The sequence below is a fragment of the Manis javanica genome, chromosome 14, assembly GCF_040802235.1.
Source record: "Manis javanica isolate MJ-LG chromosome 14, MJ_LKY, whole genome shotgun sequence".
In the NCBI taxonomy this organism is placed as follows: domain Eukaryota; kingdom Metazoa; phylum Chordata; class Mammalia; order Pholidota; family Manidae; genus Manis; species Manis javanica.
The window spans coordinates 81,911,788-81,928,103 of record NC_133169.1 but is presented as its reverse complement, the minus strand read 5'-3'; the positions used below and the strand labels follow the sequence as shown (position 1 = coordinate 81,928,103).

Genomic DNA, 16,316 nt, shown 5'->3' with positions numbered 1-16,316 from the left:
CTGTGTGGGCTGCGCGTTGCGTTGAGGGCTGCAGGCTGCGCTGTGCAGTGCTTGGCTGGAGGGTGGGGCCACCCTGCTAGGCTGGGAAGGGCCAGTGGGGAGTTTGGGGCCTAATGACTGTAAACAGGCCACCAGAGCTAGAGAAGAGCTCTGAAGAGCTCGTCGAGGGAGGTGCCAGGGCCCAGGTGAGAGCTAGCAAAGAGAAACGGTGAGGGTGTCTCTTTCGCTGTCCACTGGGGCATGGACCGTCACAAAGCACCTTCACCTCCATTTGGTGTTTTCGGGAAGGGTGTGATGGGCTAGTGATTGCATCTCTCCAAATTTGTATGTTGAAGCTCCACCTCTCAACGTGATGGTGTTAGGAGGGGGTCTTTGGGAGTGATTGGGTTTAGATGAGGTCAGAAGGTGGGGCCCCCATGCTCAGATCAGTGCCCTTACAAGAAGAGGAAGAGGGCAGAGCTTTCTCTCCACCTCACATGTGAGGACGCAATGCACAGGAGGCCATCTCTAGGCCAGGAAGAGAGCCCTCACTATAAGCCAGCCATGCTGGTGCCCTGAGCTCAGACCTCCAGCCCCGGCACTGTGAGAAGGGTCTTGCCTAAGCCCCCCAGGCTGTGGTATTCTGGTGCAGCAGCCTGAGCTGACCTAACAGTGAGAACTGCCGCTTGCAGAAGGACGAGGTTTACCTGCCCCAGGGCACACAGTCCTGGTCTTGCAGCTCCAAATTCCACACTCTTTGCTTTGCACAGTGCATTGGGTCAGGGAATTGCAAGGAAGGCCAGGCTGCGGAGGGGACCCTGAGTGTGGGGATGTGGATGCCCACCCTGAGGACGGGGACCCACTCTGCCATGAGGTTCAGAGCAGGCCCTGCCCTGGGAAACCTCCCACTTCACTCTCAGTCTGTAGGGTTCAGAAGGGCCTCTCCACCCCCATGACTGCTTTAGGCCCAAGTCAGCAAATGCCTGTTGAGCACCTACTAGGTGGCAAATACTACTTAGGTGCTGGGGTAAAGCAGCGAACAGACAGGCAACTAGCCCTGCTCCTGCAGGGAAAGAACAACAATGACTGTGCTAGAAGATTAAGAGTGGTTGGCAGAAAAATAAAAGTGAGCAGGCAGATGGACGTATGTGCAGTGGGAATTGAAATGGGGTGACAGGCCAAGAAGGTGACATTTGAGTGAAGGAGGTGAGAAAAAGACTCAGCGGTCTGGTGAGAGCACCTGGAATGCAGGCCCTGGAGGCACCAGCCCCTGCGGCAGGAGCCGGAGGGTGAGTTTGAAGAGCAGCGGGGGGGCTGCAACCAGAGGAAAGGGGGAGAGGGTTTGGAGGAGGGGCAGTGAGGGGACTGCCGGGGAGGCCGGAAGCTGCTGGGGTGTCTGAGCCGAGAGGCGGTGATGCCTCACTCTTGTGTGCAGGGCCCTCTGTGCTGAGAATGGACGGCGGGGGGCAGGGGCAGATGCAGGGAGGCCTGTGGGGAGGCTTTGGTGTCGTCCGGGAGAGAGATGGCGACAGGGTGGTGGGTGGCCTGGACCATAGAGGAGGCAGTGGAAGGGGTTGGACTTTGAGATAGTTGCTGACCATCTGGCTGTGGAATGAGGGGTTCAGCTGCTTTTGACTTAAGCAAATGGAAGGACTGATTTCCGTTAACTGAGAGGTGGACAGATGGAGGAAGAGGCTTGCAGCAAAAAGACAGGATTCTTATCTTAGAAACGTGAGATCTGGGATGTCCATCAGAAAGCCAAGTGAGGCAGGCAAGTGAGCCTGGAGCTCAGGGTGAATCTGGGCTGTGATGTAAAGTTGGGAAGGTCAGCAGAGGGAGATGGAACAATATCACAAGTGGGTGGTGGTTGGTGGAAGAAGAGGCCCAAGCTTGCGTTCCGAGCTGGCGATGGTAAGCCGTGGGAAAGGGGAAAAGGGCTCGGCAAGGACACGCATTTTAAGGAGGAGGACCATTGAGGGTTTTTCATTCCTCTGGCCACAGTGCCTGCTTCAGGCACGTGATCCAACCCAGTCTACTTGGAGTATATTCAGGGCTCTTATTAGACTCACAAAGAATAAGAAGCAAATTCTCTTCTGCTTCATGGTGCTGAGCTTGGGGGTGAGGCTGGCTGTTGGTGGCACAGCCAGCACAGAAACAAAACCCCTGAGACACAGAGGGAGACAGAGCCTGGGTGACATAACTTATGCCCTGGATCCAACCATGCCTGAAACCCCTGGGACTTAGTTTCCCAGGTTTGCTTGTCCCGTTTGTGCTGGATATCTGTCATTTGCAAACAAGAGTTCTGGCCAAAGTGATAATGCCTGCATACTGACAGCACCCGTGAGGGGCGCATTCTGCGCTGCCATTCTGAGGCTCCTCCCTGCCCCAAGGGGAGCACCTATCCATGTGGCACCAAGTCTTCTTTCCACAGGGACAGCTTACAGCAGTCATCTTTCTCTGAGGCTGAACAATGGGGAACTGAGGGGAAGGCAATGGAGAATCACAGGCAAGGATTTTTTCTTTTATTTGCTGGCTTATTACTTGCTTAGTTTTTTATATTTTTAAAAAATTTATGATATTATTATTAATTCTTATCTTAAATGTTTATTAATTTAGAATGTTATTTTTATTATTTTCTTTCTTCATTTAAATTTTTTAGAGAGGGGAAATTGCAGGCTGTACCTGTAGTTACCACACCAAGGACTGCAACAGGTGGACTTGGAGAGGCTGAACCTCCCGGGAGCGCTGGGGAATGACGTTAGGAGGATGAGCTGCTGAACCCAGGAACAGTCAGAGTGAGAGATTCAAGAGAACTGGGAAGCTTTAAGAGCTGGGATGAAGGCACCTGAGGGGCTGGAGGGAGATGGAGTCAAGAAGGGCTCCTGTTTGTTTTCGGTTTTTGTTTTGACAAAAGCGTCTGTGTGAACAGACAGCGCGTGTCCCTGGGAGGGGCCCATCCAGACCTGGGCCCCCGAGCCCCACTCCCTGTGCTATTAATCTCTTGCTCTGTCTCCATCTTTGTGTTTGAAGGACATTGTCCCCCCAGGCCTTGAAGCCACTTAATTCATTAGTTCTTCATCATTTATGTCCTATTTCATTATGTCATAATCTTTACAGGTGTTCATTTGCATTTCATTTCCTGCAGTGAAGAAAAAAAGAAACTTTACCCATGAAAAATATTATTGTTGTAAATATTAATACAAGTCACAAATGATCATGGTCCAGACCCAGTCTCACACAGCAGCCGCTCCCTCTGTCTGGAACTGGGAGGATGGGGTACTGCCCAAAACATGAGCTCTGCCTCAGCCCCGAGGCCTGAACAAGGCAGAACTGGCCCCAAGCCTTGAGGTAATATTAAAGGAGGCAGAAAAATTGCATTTGAGGGCAGGCAAGACGCATTCCTGTGCCAAGCATTCCTCCTGACACAGATCCCATGCTGCCTGCACCTGAGGCTGAAGAGCGTGGCTGACTGCCTCCCCGCCCCGAGGACTGGGGTGCCCGTGCCCTGGGGGACAGAGGAGAGAGGCCGAGACGGTGTCCTCCCCAGGAGAGCCAGGGAGACATGTGAGGTGGCCCTGGGAGGGAAGAAGAGGGTGTGCAGTGGGGGAGCTGCCCCACGTGTTGCAGCCCCAAGCCCCCCGGTTCCTTCTCTCCTGGCCCAGAAGGGGACTCTTGTTCTGTGTCCTTTTCAGAAAAATTGCACGGCAAAGAGTCACTTTTCTGCCCTGGAGACCAGAGATGCCCAATGCTCCTGGCCCTGAGTGAGCTTCCTCAACGCCTGGACCTGGCAGGAAACGCCTAAGAAGCGCTGGAGCCGGCAGGGGAGACCGAGTCAGGGCCCTGCCTGCCGGGGCCCAGTGCCCTGCTGGGAGGTGAAGCTGGAAAGGCATTGCAGCAGGTAACCTGGGGAACCAGGGAGGTGTTAGATCGCCTCACGCTTCCAGTATAACTGGAGTCACTGCTCGGATCCCCCCAAGGCCTGGGCCCAGCTCTGCCCCGTGTTGCTGATGGCTGCTGCTGTGGCCGTGGCTCTGTGGTGGTTGCTGTGGTCTGCAGAATGGCTGACACAGCCCCCGCCCAGGTGTGGGGTAGTCTGCTCTGGGGGCTGCCACCCTAGCCCGACAGCCCTCCGCAGTGCAGAAGGGCACCTGGTACTGACTACCTCGCCTGTTCTCTGGTCCGTGTACCCAGGGCCACAGAACTGGAGAGGTAACCCAGAAGGCCTTGGGCCCAGGGGCGACACTGAGATGACACCCCTGTGCTGGTCTAGAGCTGTACGTTCTCCTGCTAGATGTGAAAATGTTTGGGTGGGGAGCAGCCCCTATTGCTCAGGCTCACGGGTCAAACTGCAAAGCCAGTGGGAGCTGGAGAGCCAGAAAGCACCTGGGAGAAGGCCTGGTGCCGAGAGGCCCAGAACGCCTGACAGATGTGGTGAGGGGTATCGGTTGCAGGGCCTGGTGCTGAGCTGCAAAGGGTCAAGAAGGCAGGCTTGTGGCAAACCCACCCTGGCGGCTGCCTGGTCTGACCCAGTAAAGAGATGGGTCCTTGCGGGCTCGGTGTTTCTCTGCGAAAAGAGCCCAAGCTAATCCTGTCGAGGCATGCCTGGCGTCAGCTTTGCTGAGTGTTTCTGCACCCTGTGTGGGGCGGAGCCTCTGGGGTGGGTCCTCAGAAATGAGCCAGGCCAGGGCACCTAAGTGGGATCTGTGGCCAGGGCTATGGGAATGAGGGGAGTCCAGAGTAGTCCATAGGAGCCGCCAAGCCCCATCCCTGGGACACGCAGAGCCCAGGCCTTCAGACCCCGGAGGGGCAGGAGGAAATGCCCTTGGGCTGAGCTGGGCCCTCCAGCAGCACTGCTCTGACCCTCCCGATCTCCACCAGCAGCCCGGCAGAACTGTGAATCCCTATCAAGGAAAGCTGCTGGTCGGCAATGCCATACAAAGAAGTTTGTGATCAGTGAACTGTAAAAGCTAACATGACATGCTCATAATTGGGATGTATTTACTGCATGAAAAAATGCCACGCTGCCATTTGGACAAAGTGACTTTGAGGGAACTTTCTAAAGGAGACTGACACAACTTCCCTGTTTTGCTTACCAAACAGCAATAACCATTATTGATGGTGCTTTTCAAATGGCAGCTACAGAGAGAGAGGGGCTGTGATTTTCTTGTCAGAACTGCTTTATGGTGTCGTATTTTCCGGGTGTTTAAGAAGCCCTGTTCATCTGAGGTATTATCCTGCGTGATTTATGGACCCTCAAAAAGCTTACCTCATTTTGATGTTTTAGGCATTTTGCTTTTTTACAACAAACCTTCTTCCAATCTAATCAATGGAGGTTTCTCCCTCTGGCCTGGGAGCAGAGTGCTGTGTGGGTTTATAGCATAATCAATACAAGGATAAATGGATATCAAAGAAAGTCCATTGTCAGAGAGGAGAGAGGCTTGTGAGTCCCTGGCCCAATGGCAAAGCCGGCTGCAGGGCCTGGTCCAGAGGCCAGCCTGGCTGAACGTAGTTGCAGGGTGTTTTCCTCACTGACCAGCCCAGAGGGATGTGGGGGACAACACAGTCCTACCCCCAACACAGAGAGGGCACAGTCATATTTTGATTGAATAAGTTTGTGTATAAGTGACCCCCTTGCAAGTATCATGAATGTTTGACTATATGTTTTCTAATTAAAGTGAAAAATGATTCCTAAACACATCATGTTCCCACATTTGCTTTCTAGAGATGAGAGAGCAGATCAGAGGCTCACAGCTGGGTCAGACATCCCCTGAGGGATGCCTTATGGCAGCAGAGGTCCCCAGAGGAACCCCAGATTCCTTGGCTTCCCCTTGTTCCCTAGTCACTACCGGGTAAGTCCCTGTATTTTCTCGGGAGACCTGGAGGGTTACCCATAGCAGGCCACGCTTCCAGGGGTGCAGGGAGGTAGGAGACAGTATGGGCACCAGGATGGGATCCATTGTGAGGTAAATAAGGTCATTTAAGACAAATAAGAGTTTGCTTTTATGGAGAAGGAAAACTCACAGGCCTCTTGAGGCCCCTTGGTGGGACACAGTAAATGTTCAATCAGTGAGTAAACAAAAGAAGTTCAGACTGGCAATCAAGTCCAGCTCCACACATGTAGGGGGATACCTCCCTCCCCTGGGCAGCCTCGTGGTGCAGACAGTCGCTTGCTGCCCCACCAGCTGGCCTGACATTCATTCACTCATGCATTCATTCATTGAGCACCTAGCACAGGCCTGGGTCTGCCCAGGGCCCTGAGGACATAGTGGCGCCTAGGATGAGTCAGCCTCTGCCCTCAGGGGGCTCAGTCTGGTGCAGGAGCAGATTCCAAAGAAGTGAGCATGGAAATAAATATATAACTGCCAATGATGAGTGTCATAGAGCAAAAGAGCCCAGTCAGCTTCCCAGAGCTCTCCAGCACTCCTGCTACCCTCTGGCCAGAAGCTGCCCCTATTCATCGCACTTGATGATTTGGTTCTGCCCCAGGCCTTTATTTAACTTCCTACCTCCAAAACACTCAGGGCCACACCTTCAGCCTTTTCTGCCCCATCTCCTGCAGGCAGTTTGTTTGAATGGGTGGAGATCTCATGAGGTTTGGCATTATACCAGTCCCTGTGCCCAGCACCGAGGATTCAGTCCTCAATCTGCAGATATGGTTCCTTTCCTCAAAAAATGTACACCCTCATCTTTGCACCAGGCCCCAGGTGGCATTTAATTAGCCCCTGCCCCGGGCTGATGCCAGCTGATTTCATGCATCAGAGTTCCAGCAGCCATGAGGGTTCCTAGAGGCTGGGGCCTCCCTGCCTCTTTTATGGTCCCCAGCAGCACATGTGAGCACAGGGCTAGGCCCAGAGCTGGGGCTCCCCTTGACTGGTTCTGTCTCTTCCAGGGGACTCACCACCTCCTCTCAACTACAGGGACTCTCTCTGTCACAGTCGATCAACAACTAAGCCTAGGCCACATGTGGCAGAGCTGCCTGGCTGCCCACTAAGACCCACCCTCCCTGGCTATAGCAAAGAGCAGCGGCTGGAAAGCCCATCCAGGGACATTTTCCAGCCCCACTCCCACTCCCTACTTCCATTCCGTGCATCTAAGCATGGCTGTGTGCCTAGTTCCTTTTTTTGACCAGTTTTTTTGACAATAGCATGTGAATGAAAGGGAAGTGGATTGCTTCTAGGTCCAGAGTCTTTCTTCTTTCATTAGCTGACCACCACAAAGCCCAAGGAGAGAGGAGCCACAGATAGAAAGATCCTGGGTCCCTGAATCATGGTGTGTAGGAATGCTGTCCACCTGCCTGGGACCCTTGCTTTAGGCTATTATGTGAACAAGAAATCAGCTACTATTGTGCTGAATCTTTACACATATTTAGGTCTGTTTGTTGGGTGTCTGTTCTCTCCAATCTGTGACCTGGCATGAGGCCCCTCACCCCCCATTTCCAGCCCCTGCCAGGCTGTGCTTTCTGAGTGACTGGTCACCTCCCTCAGCCTTTTGTTTATGAGGGAGAATGGTGCCCTTGGCCAGAGCAGGTCTCATCATCATATCATATCTCCTCATCACCATGGCATGCATGTGTTTTGTTTTTAAATTTTATATTATGAAAACATATATACAGAAAAGTAGAAGGGAGAGTACAGTGGGCATATATAGTAAAATGTATAGTGTAGCACAGTATAATGGGCAGCCTTATGCTGATCAGCTAGACTTAACTGTTTACATCCTGTCATATTTGTTTCACCTGTTTTTCATTCCTGAATAACTTAAAAATAAATTACAGACATTATGACATTTCACTCATAACTATTTCAATTATGTACCTCCAAAAAATAAGGTCGTGCATATACATGATCATAATGTCATTATATGAATTAGTGTTCTCCAGAGAAACAGAACCAACAGGATGCATGCAGCTACAAAGAAAGAGATTTATTATAAGGAATTGTCTCATCTGATTATGGAGGCTGAGAAGTCCTGCAATTTGCTGTTGGCAAGCTGCAGACCCAGGAGAACTGAGAGGAGAGCCCCAGGCTGAAGCCAGCAGGCTCGAATCCCCAGAAGTGCCAATGTCCCCAGAAGTGTCCAGTGTCCCTGCTCACACAAGTAGGCACGAGGACCCTTTCCCCAGTGAGAGGATCAGCCTCTGTTCTTTTCAGGCTTCAACTGATCAGATGAGGCCCACCCACATGCGAGAGGGCCATCTGCTTTACTCGGTCTACCTATTCAAAGGTTAATCTCATCCAAAAACCTGCACAGATACGCTCAGGATAATGTCTGACCAAATGTCTGAGTGCCTGGTGACCCAGTCAAGTTGACAGAAAATTAACCTTCACAGCCATAATCATACCGAATGAAGTTAATAGTACCGTCACACCATCTAATACACTGACTACATTCCCATTTTCCCACATATACCTTATAGAGTAATTTTTTTAGACTAGTGTCCAAAGACCAAATAGCACATGTGGTTGTTGCCTATGACCTTTTGAGAAGCTCAGCAGCCAGGGTCAGTGACTCCCCCAGGCTTGGGGTGGGAGATATTTGGATGTGGAGTTTGACTGTGGGTCTGAGAAGATAATTATTCATTACTGAGAATAAGCACAGGTGAAGTATCATAACACTCAGGGCTCCATCCTGGTAATTTATGGGTCCTGGTCATTGAGCACTTATGTCTCTAAGTGCTTTACATCGTTAATTAGATATGCCTGGGAACCCCAGCAAGGGCGAGGCACTGTGGCCAGGGTTACCTCCAGCAGAGCACGAGAAGCTGAGCTGCCCACTCAAGGTCACCAAGCAGGTCTGGGCCTGAGTGTGGGCCCAAAGCGGAATCTGGACCCATCTCCGAGGGTAGAAGCCAAAGCCCAACTAGGGCAGAGCTGGGCATCGCTGGCCGTGGCCCAGGGTCCCAGGCTCAGGGTGGAGTTGGCCTCCTTCCCTGCAGGGAAGGCTAGCAGGGCAGCAGCTGAGGGCACCCAGAGGCAGACAGAGGTTCCCATCCAGTCACAGCAGGACCCCGAACACCATAAATCAGATCACATTTTAAAGGAAGTAAGGATGTTCACACAAACTCGAGGTGAATCTTTTCCCAAAGTAAAAGATCCTTTCGGTATTTGAATAATTTGTCCCTGAAGTAGCAGTTTGCTGTGAACTGGGTTTTCTGACGATGACTGTGAAAGCACAGGAATTGAAAGCGTGGACCCCCGGTTCCAGGCTGTCCTTCTCCTCAGTGGCTTGCTGTAGAGACCTCAGCTTCCTCACCCATGAGATGAGGATTATATCAGTATCTAGCTCAAAGGGCGATGAGGAGGATCATATAAGACAGCAGCTGGCATATAACACACATTGTTGGCTAGCTTTATCACCATTGCATTAGTATCAGTTGACCAGACAAACAAGCACAGAAACAAAACTGCACAGAATTTGGCGCAGCTCCAAGGTGTTCCCATAGGTCACCCAGATGATACCAACACCTAGAAGCAGCTTGGGTGCCTGGTGGAGCAGGGGTGTCAAGACAGGACAGGGGGGCTTCAGGCTTGGGGAGGGTATCTGGCCTGACCTATGCATTGCCCACCACAAAGCTCCAGAAAGATCCCAAGCTCAGGTCTTGCCAAGGCCCGTCCAGGACAGGCTGTCTTGGGCTGGCCGAGGCCTGAGGCTTGGCCACATTACTTCATCTCCCTTTCACCTAAGTTTCCTTGTCTGTCAAATGAGGACAGTAATGGCCACCTCCCAGAGTGGGAGGACAAAACAGGATTCAGCGGAGAAGGGGCTTCCCTCAGGGATTGGCACAGGTGCTGGGGAGTGAGTCCTCCCCAGCGGTGGCCACCACCACGAGCAAGGATGCTGGGTGTTGGGGCAGCCCCAGGCCCGGGGCTTACCGGGACATTCCCAGCCCCACACTCCAGGTCAGGAGAGAAGACTTGCTCTTGGGGTGCCCTCCTGCTGGGGCAAGGGGCCCTCTGGCTCTAGGTGTTGCCTGCTGCACAGGAGCAGTTCTGAGTACTCCTGCTTGGAATTCACAGCCGGCTGCCTGTGCTCCCCCCACCACATTAGTTTTCAAAGTGATGACCCAGTGAAGCAATTATTGTCCCAATCGGGATGAGGATCTCTGCAGTCTGTAGCCGGGCATGGACTCCGCACCATCTGTTACTGTCCTTATCTCTTCTGAGCCTCACCAAAGTCCTCCATTATCATGCTCATTGAGGGTCTGTAAAAGCTCTGAAAGTAAGGCCAAGCCCCCCTCTGAGTGGATACTTTTCCTAAGAAAGGGCTCCACGTTATTGCGAGAGCCTTTGTGAACAAGCCAGTGGTTCTACCCATACTGTTTGGAGTCTGGGTGCTTTTTACCCCTTGGAGAGCAAACTTAATTAAGATGGCATTGTGTTTATAGGCAACTTGTGACTACAGTCTAGAAAATTTAATTGTATGAGAGCAGTTCCATGATCTTGGCCGGGCATTGTTGGTCTATGAAACGACTGCTTGCTTCAAGGCACCCTCAAGCACAAATAATTGTGGGCCAGAAGGAGATCAGATGGGGGAGCCCAGAACTCGCTTCTGCACTGATTCTACTCCTGTGCACTGTGTGGACCTTCCACTGAAGAGGTAGCGACCATTTTGCACGGCGGAGGTTGAATGTCAGCCCAGAACTGCAGAGAAAGGGGATGTCAGGCATCCCCCTGCAGCTATGGGAACCTGCACTTGGAAGCAAGCCATGTGGGCAGGGCCTTTCTCACAGGGCCTTTTGCTCTCGCCCCCACCTTTCCCTAGAAGTGGCCCTCCTAGGTGCTCAGCTGGCATGGGCCCCAACAGGCCCTCCTTGACCCCCCAAGATTCCCTGGGAAGCTTTCTCTGGATAAAGGATCTGGGACCAGCTCTGCCTGGTGCACTGCTCTGTCCTGCTGCTCACAGGGAGCTCTGTTCCTGAATGTTGTGTGCCCTGTGACCCTGTGGGCCTCGGCCCCATCTGTAATGAATATGGGCCGACCTAGGACGTGGGGTGGTAGAGACCTTGCTCCTGCCTGGCTGGGCTGTATGTGCAGATATTCTTGAGCTTCGGTAGACAGCATATATCTATGTGGCTACAGGTCACTTTGCTGGGGAAAGGGGTGGGTGAGGGACCATGTCCTGACACACTGCAGAACTTCTCCCAGCTGTGCTGCCCAAGGTCACCCCAAATGCCCACCAAGTGGGATGCAATAGGCCCCTAGGCTACACATAGATCTCAAACCTTGTCGTCAGGATACTCAACTTCTTCCAAAGGGCCTGGCTTCAGAGCTGTCAAGATGATAATGTATTTTCTTGAATACCAGTGCTTGGGTGTTGCTGCAGAAGGACCCAGAACTCTGCTCTCCCAAATCAGGAGCAATAGCAATGTGATCGTCATCACATTTTGTTATTTTCTGCCTGTATTTACATAACATTCCTGCAAAGTGCTTTATAATCATCACATTAGTCATTCATTTGCTTAATTGCGTAGCCTCCAATTCAGTTAGAAAATCTGATTTTAAATTAGTTTCCATGACCACAAGGTTTATTCAAAAAAACTTTTTTTTTACTTAGAATGTGGAAACATTGTCAAATTTTGAGCCCCATCCTGCAAGTAAGCGAGTGACTGTTCTTGAATACAGAGGGAGAGCCCTGTGAAAGGGGCTGCAGTTGGGGCCTGGATCTAAGATCTAATTTAGAATGGCAAGTCAACTCTACCACCACCTTGAAACAGGAGAAGCACCAGGTTGAGCATGAACATGGCAGTTAGACAGGGTTCGATTGCTAAAGAAGACTCCCAGGACCTATAAGAATCTCTGTTTTATTTTTGTAGGACAAGGGTATCATACAGCAGCAGCATTATAAAAAGAAAATGTACCCCTGCCAAAGGCTGCTTCTTGGCACTGCCTCGGAGGTTGGGTTGAGCTCCAGGTGTCCTTTGTGAAAGGCCATCCTGGATGTATATCCTTTCTTGGACCAGGAATCTCCAAGATGTGCCTGGAACACCTCAGAAACAGGAAGCTGGAAATTGAGTTTTCTTATATTGGGGCTTCTTACACCCTGCTTGGTCACATAGGCATATTTCTTGTGGCTCTACTGGCCTAATGGTAGAGCCTTTGTGTGTGGGGGTCTCATTGAGGCAAGGTGTTCATCATCGATCTTGCTGTTATCAACAAATGATGCTGTCGCGCTAGTACAAGTGCCTTGAAACTCCTCCAAACCCGTGGTTGCAAAGCAGTGAGCTTCCTGCATTGATGGGGTGGTGGGGGGTGGCAGCACCATGCAGGTATATCTCTGATCTCAGTAACGGCTCAGGCCAATTCCAGGCCTGCTGGAATGAACCCTCCCACCTCAGCTCAGGGAGTGATGTGCCCAAGAATGAAGAGGGTCTAGTCCTGCCCTGCCAGTGTGAGCGTGGGGGTCCCCTGGTGGAGCCACAGGGCTCAGCTGCAGGAGGTCAGGACTCCCCAACCCTGCCCATGGCCAGTGCCCCCCAGTGGTCCCAGGCATCCAGCCTTTCTCCCCTCCCACCCACTCCCCACTTGTCACACAAGCCCCACTCCTGAACATGCAAATTTGGTCACACCTTATTCAAATGTCACCCTTTGGGAAACCATTCCTTGCACACCCTACTTAAAATTACAATGTTTTCCTTATACACTCTATCCCATTTCCCTTCTCTATTTCTCTTTTTCATGTATAACATATTTTGCTTACTATCATCTGTCCCACTAGAGTGTAGGCACCATGAGGCAGGGATAATGTGTGTGTGTGTGTACTGGGTCTCTGTGCTCAGTTCCAGGAAACTGAGGCTCACGCATGCCAAGAACCTTTCTGAATGTCACACAGCTAGTAAGTGGCAGAGGCGAATGTCAGACCCAGTTCTAACCTCAAGGAACTTAAGTCAGTTAGCACCTGGCGTGTACTGAGTGAATGTCCCTACTTGCTGCCTAAAGCCCATCATTAGTTCTCTGTGGCTTTCAGAATCCAATCCTGGACCCTCTCCAGCTGGGCCCAGACCTCCTCCAACCCACCCAACATGCACCTGCCATTTGCCACCAACTACTTCCTAGTCTTTCTGACCTCTCCCACCTCACTTATGCTGTTCCCTTGCCTGGAATTCCCTCCCTTCTTCCCCTTCCTGTCATCTCCAGCATCCCCACTCCTAACCCCACTGCCCCAGCTCCTAGCTTTCAAAGCTCAGTCGAAATGTCACATCCTCTTAGATGCCCATCCCTACCTTGCTTCCCCCAGGCCTAACCCACGTCACAGCACCTTGTGCATGCCCTGCAGCCCAGGCCTGCTCCTGCGGCCTGATGTCCTGAGACCTCCAGCCTGCTGGACTGTGAGGCCCTGTAGGAAAGGCTGAGACAGCTCCTGCGGCCTCTGTGATGGCCACCTCAGGTGCTGGGCGTTGGGGTGAGTGCTTGACGTGGATGATCCCATTTGACCTCCCAGTCTCCCCATGAGGTAGGTATGTGACTATTCTCATTTTACGGAGGAGGAAACTAAGGCTCACAGAGGCCACGAACTTTACTGAGTGTCAGGCAGCTGGTAAGTGGTGGGGGCAAAAGACCCAGTTCTGACTCCGAACACTGTGCCCGTCACCACTCCTACCCTATGCCGCCTCCTCCTGGCTTGTTTTCACTCACCATGAAATGGGGGAAATGCTACTTGTGCACGCCTCTGGTTTCCCCTGCTGCTCCTGCCCGTTGCCCCACCGTGGCTGCACCTGGTTGACAGGTCAGGGAGAGGACTCGGGTGTGCCTGCCCTGCCCCTTTCCATTCTCTTGGTCCTGGGAGCCAGGCTGCACCCAGACTGCACTTGCTCCTAACTGCTCGCAGCCCTGTGGGTGCCCCACTTGATGGGGGAGGGGGAAGCCCCCCTAATTTTGAGGTAGAGTATGAGAGAGGCACTTGCCCGCAAGAGAGTCATGCCCCCTATTCAGCCTGTTCAGAAATAAAGGTAGCCTTTTGGTCCATCCTCACCACCCTCCTTAGGGTCTCATTTGTCAGTTGGTTCAGAGCTCAGACAGCAAAGGGGGTGTTACTTATGGGGTCCTTGGATGTGGGCACCATTAAACATTTCCTGAATCGGACTGAGATGGGAGAAGAGTGCCTGAGGATGGAAGGCTCCTGAGAGGAGGGGGCTGGACAGAAAGGAGGGGGACCAGGCTCTTTGTCGGGGGCAGTGTTCTCCTGGGGCAAAGGGGAAGCTCCAGGAACCCTCAGGGCACTGCCCCTGGGCCCCAGGTGATCCGTGCTGGGGCTTCACCAGGTGAGGCGGGGGGAGAGGCGGTTCTTTCAGAGCAGCTCCCCGCGCTCTGGAGGTGCCCCGGTGCCTCTCCCACCCGCGCCGGTGGCCCCGGGCCTGCCTGCAGCGAGCGGAAGCGGCAGCCGCCTCCGGGGCGGGCAGAAGTCTTCCGCGTCCCGCGCGTGCGCCGTGGGCCTGCCCCGCGCTCGCCGGCCTCGCGGGCTCTGGCCCACCCGGCGCGCAGCGCTCCTGGCAGTTGCGGCCGTTGGGACAGTTTGGTGACCCCCACGGCTGCCTGACCATCCTGAGAGCTACGGCTCCACGCTATCTGCCCGCCGGCACTTGGCCCGACCATCTGGAGGCGCGGAGCCACGTGGAGCCTGCAGCCGACAGCCAGAGGTGAGGGGGTTCCCTCTGCCAGCATGGCTGCCGGGGCTGGGCACTCAAGGGCTGGAAAGCCGCCCTCTCCGCCAAGCTCAGCCTCTGAGCCCAGGTGGTCTGGTGGAAGAAGGCGGAGGCTCAGGGCGTCCATGGCTCACCAGGAGCCCTCGGCCCCCTCCCACGTCCCCACTTCCCTTCAAGAATATTGGCAACTCTTAGTAAGGTTAATTACTACCTAGCGCCTCCCACGTGCGCCTAGTATCATTCCCAAGGGTCTTCTTTCCGGGAACAGCTGGGCGGGAACGGCCGGGCCGGAGGGCCCCAGCCAGGGCTTCCCCACCGCCCCCCACCCCCGCCCGCGGGCTCCTGCCTCTCTGTCCCGCGGAGAGGGGTCCCCCGCCGCCCAGTCCCAGCGAGGACTGCTTAGGATACCTTCCCCCTTCAGGCTGACCACCTGTGGTGAGTCTACACCAAGCAAGGCAGGGGCACGGTGAGAGCCAGTCCTCTGGGCCAGAGGTTCCCTCCTACAAAAGGTCAATTTAAATTACTTGACTTTTTTTTTTTTTGAGAGGGCATCTTTCATATTTATTGATCATATGGTTGTTAACAACAATAAAATTCTGTATAGGGGACGCAATGCACAGTCATTAATCAACCCCAAGCCTAATTCCCAACAGTCTCCAATCTTCTGAAGCATAACGAACAAGTTCTTACATGGTGAACAAATTCTTAGATAGTGAATAAGTTCTTACATGGTGAACAGTGCAAGGGCAGTCATCACAGAAACTCTCGGTTTTGTTCACGCATCATGAACTATAAACAATCAGGTCAATTATGATTCATTTGATTTTTATACTTGATTTATATGTGAATCCCACATTTCTCCCTTATTATTATTTTTAATAAAATGCTGAAGTGGTAGGTAGATGCAAGATAAAGGTAGAAAACATAGTTTAGTGCTGTAATTACTTGACTTTTGAAAGCAGTTTTACCTTTGGTGAATCATTCAGTTCTCCTGGGAACACCTTGAGCGGCTATGGGTGCTTCTCTTTCTGCAGGTGAGGGATCTGAGACGCAGAAGTGTGCCGAGCCCCCAGTGGGAGCCAGCTTCCCCAGCCAGGCCCTCCTGCCTCCTGTGGGGGTGCACCCTGGCAGGCCCCGTCTGGGGACAGGCTGTGCCTGCCCATGGAAGGTTCTCAGCACCTGGCCCACTGGGGCCTGCATTCCCTTTCTGAGTGACTGATCCTTAAACTGTCATTGTGCATCTACCCTGGTAGCCTGCTGAGCTGGGAGAGGAGGCCGGGTGGCATTGGTCACAGTCTCTTGAGGCCCTTGGGGTCTATCAGGGCAAACACTACACTTGCTGCAGAGACAGGAAGTCCTTGCCATTTCAGGGACTGAGACCGGTAATGCCATAAAGTCTGTTTCTCACACCTAGTCTAGTAGGGGTGGCTCTGGTCAGGCAGCTGATTCAGTGACTGAGGGACCTCGGCCCCTCCGTGTTATGACTGGGCTGACTTCAGTGACCCAAGGACACTCAGTGGTCATCTCCTCTCCAGTCAGAATGGAAGCAGCAGGTGAATCTCCTCTGGTAGGTTCATATGGGCCAGGTTTGCAAGGGGCACACATCACTTGTGTCCACACTACGTTGCTCAGGACTCTGGTGCAAAGCCATATTCAGCCACAGGGGCAGCTGGGAAATCCATCCAGCTGTGAGAGGGAA

At 52.8% G+C, this 16,316-nt stretch overlaps 2 long non-coding RNA genes across 8 annotated transcripts in view; both read left to right on the top strand.

The window, feature by feature from the left end:
• Positions 1 to 2,649: 2,649 nt before the first annotated feature.
• Positions 2,650 to 5,828, top strand: LOC118971941 (uncharacterized). 2 transcript variants are annotated; one of them, XR_005060690.2, is made up of 3 exons: positions 2,650 to 2,774; positions 3,672 to 3,877; positions 5,702 to 5,828. It is a non-coding gene; the product is annotated as an uncharacterized lncRNA (long non-coding RNA). The 2 variants fall into 2 exon arrangements; XR_012125260.1 differs by lacking the exon at positions 5,702 to 5,828 and adding an exon at positions 4,858 to 4,988.
• Positions 5,829 to 14,434: 8,606 nt separating this feature from the next.
• LOC140846127 (uncharacterized) overlaps positions 14,435 to 16,316 on the top strand; it is a 149,967-nt gene continuing 148,085 nt past the window's right edge. For all 6 annotated transcript variants that reach the window (XR_012125034.1, XR_012125035.1, XR_012125036.1 and 3 more), the window contains exon 1: positions 14,435 to 14,611. This is a non-coding gene — a long non-coding RNA (uncharacterized lncRNA). The remainder of the gene's footprint in view (positions 14,612 to 16,316) is intronic.